The sequence below is a fragment of the Propithecus coquereli genome, unplaced genomic scaffold (assembly GCF_000956105.1).
Source record: "Propithecus coquereli isolate 6110/MARCELLA unplaced genomic scaffold, Pcoq_1.0 Scaffold46, whole genome shotgun sequence".
In the NCBI taxonomy this organism is placed as follows: Eukaryota; Metazoa; Chordata; class Mammalia; order Primates; family Indriidae; genus Propithecus; species Propithecus coquereli.
The window spans coordinates 1,518,829-1,521,948 of record NW_012150396.1 but is presented as its reverse complement, the minus strand read 5'-3'; the positions used below and the strand labels follow the sequence as shown (position 1 = coordinate 1,521,948).

The window sequence follows — 3,120 nt, the reverse complement described above, 5'->3', positions numbered from 1 at the left end:
ACATCCACTTCATGTTCTCAGTAAATAATGGGGTACGCTATGAGCGTACAAACAAAATGCACAGTTAACTATATAAGTGATAAGTATTTCTCTCTTACCATGTAACACCACAAGCAAAAAAATCATCATACAGTTCAAATGGAGAAAGTGCTAAATGAATACTCTCTGACCTAACAGGCCAATGATGGGTAGAACAAAGAGCTAGAAGATCGTGCCGGCAAGTAGTTTTTCAGGGGATGGAAGCTATCTATACCATGAACAAAAGCATTGTGTCATTTGTTCTTTTGGTTCTGATTATTTTAGAGAAACCAGAAATTGACAGTTTTCATAGCAATCTCCTGAGAATAAAAATAGAGATAAATAATAAATGTCAACACCTCCAAAAATAAAAGGTACAAACGTCTGGCTAAGATATCTGTGCACCATCTGCAATGGACTGAATGTTTGTGTTTCCCCAAAACTCATATGTTGAAACCCTAATCCCAGAGTGATGGTATTTGGAGGTAGGGCCTTCGAGAGGTAATTAGTTCATGAGGGTGGACGTCTCATGATTGGGACTAGTGCCCTTATAAAAAGAAGCCAAAAAGTGAGCTTGCTCTCTTACTGCCACATGAGGATACGACAAGCAGTTGGCAGCCTGGCACCCTGAAGAGGGCTCCACCAGAACGTGACCTGGCCGTACTGGCAGCCTGGTCTCAGACTTTCAGCATCCAGAACTGTGAGAAATAAACCTCTGTTGTTTATAAGCCACCCGGTCTGTGGTTCTTTGTCACAGCAGCCTATACTAAGGCTGTGTGATATTCCGTTGTATGTCTAGGCCACATTTTGTTTATTCATTTAATCCAAATGCCAATGGATATTTGAGTTCCTTCCACCTCTTGGCTATTATGAATAGTGCTGTTAAGAATACAGGTATGCAAACATTTTTTCAAAATCCTGCTTTCAATTCTTTGGCATATATGCCCAGGAGTGGGATTGCTGGATCATATGACTCTAGAGAGTCTTAGTCAGTGGTTCTGGGGCGGAGCCTAGGAAGCTGCACTGTTGGGAAGTACTTCAGGTCACTCTGGAGCACGTGGTCTGTGGTTCACAGTTAGGGAAACCATACCTACTAAATCTAGAGAGATTTAAGACGTGTGTAAGTTGAGAGTAAGAGAATATTGGTAAAGACTGTGATTGGGAGTAAGGCCTCATGACTTGAAGACGGTTGGAAATGCGGGTCATGAAAGGATGGAGGCAGAGAGCTTTCTGTTTGGAGGCACATCTGAGACTGGCCCAGTGTACGGTAATCCCAGAATCGGTAATAGCAACCAATTGTCCAAAAGGCTTGGGATTTCATAGTGACAAAAGTACCTGATACTGATGTACCCCAGCAGAAATATGCAAAGGCTAAGCCCCAGAAATCACACAATTTCTGAACCTAAATTTACTATGCAAGACAAGAAAAAAATATATTCCATAAAATTCAAAAAGTTTGTCCAAAATCATGCTACATTCTGTGACAGCCACTAATTTACTATGACTCATAACTGTTCAGAGTGATATCTAAATAAGGTAGAAAAGTACTAAGACAACACATATGTGTGTGTGGGGGAAGGGGCCTATGTTTATAGGCTTGCATTTATTTTTTTCTTTTTAAGCTAAAGTGTGGAAGAAGCTCTGTTAAAACCAGTGATCCAGTGACATCTATAAACATTTATTCATCCCATTAAGGAATTATGGAGGCAGCTATAGATACATGAAAGCCATAAAAATCAATTTACTGTTGTTAATGGCAGAACACGGGGCTATGTTCTTGCTTCATTAATGTCTATTATTTACCTTCCAGTAATGGACTAGTTATTTTCAAAGACTGAGTACAGGTCAGACCACAGTCTGTGTGAGATCACAAAAGCAAGGTAATGGTGGTACGTATTTAGATTTCCTGTGTGCAGATAATTGCATGTTTCTAATAAAAACAATGTACAAATTCCTTTTAGTCATTATGCCAGTGCTGTGCTTCACTCAGTTCTGTGTCAACTGCCAAAATGACAAAGAATCTGCTATAATGAGTGTTCATAGCTTAATTCCCGTAGAGGACTCGCTGCTATTCTCCTAAATGACTTGTTCTGCATTTCTTTTGTTACCTGAGTAGCGTCGTTTCTTACCACACAACCCAGTGTCTGCTCTTGAAAAGAAGTAGCTATTTAACTGGCAAAAGCTAGCGCTGATGGATAGCTGAAAGAGAGTTTCCCTCCAGCCATAAGCAACCCAATAACGTGTGCATTACCATGGTGGTTCTTACAATGGCGATGAGTAAGGACACATCATCTTTCAAACAGAGAGACTTTCGTGTATCCTGAGTGAGGTGACGTATAATAAAATGGCAAAACGATTCCAAACCAATAACAATGACCAAGAAAAGGAAGAAAAGAATTTACTATGATGTTCCCAGGGGTGGTGATTTCCCCCAAATATGTGACATTAGAATCCCTAAGACACATTCCTAGTTGGCTGTGTGATCGCAAGTGCATGTCTAGACACGCAGTTCGAAGACGCACAGTCTCTAAAGAGAATGGGAGCCGGTGTCAAGTACGTGCTCTAACTGGGGAGTGGCTCCTCGTAAGGGAATTTGGCTGCTTGCAGAGCACTGTGTGAAGAAGGCGGAAGTAAGGATAGAACACGGCAAAGTGAAAGGTGGCTCTGCCCATGGCAAAATTGGGACTAAGATCTGTGACATGCCCTAGGGCCACAGGGCTCCACCTACCTTTCGTCCCTCTTCCAGCCAAGAAAGTTAGAGCTTCTACCTTGTAAGTTATCTCAAATTTCACAGATGTGAAATACTACTGTTATAAGATATTTCACTATTTTAAAACGTTAGATATAGAAATTGTATAGAAATGTACCCAAACAGAACATGTAGAAACCAAGTAAACTCAAATGTACCAAAGTAATATTAAAATGAGTCATATTGTGTTTTGTGAGTCTAAGGCAGCAAGTCTAAACCCTGATGATGTGTCATAGGATATTAAAAATACAGTTGCCCACGTTCAACCTCAGATCCACCAAAGTAGAGGACCCATGTAGGATCTAGAAATTTCTATATAAAGGCATACCTCATTGTATTGTACTTTGCAGATA

General features: G+C 40.5%; 1 protein-coding gene across 1 annotated transcript in view; it reads right to left on the bottom strand.

Moving 5' to 3' along the window:
- Positions 1–3,120, bottom strand: part of CAMK2D (calcium/calmodulin-dependent protein kinase II delta) — a 274,275-nt gene that overhangs the window by 64,417 nt on the left and 206,738 nt on the right. The window lies entirely within an intron of this gene.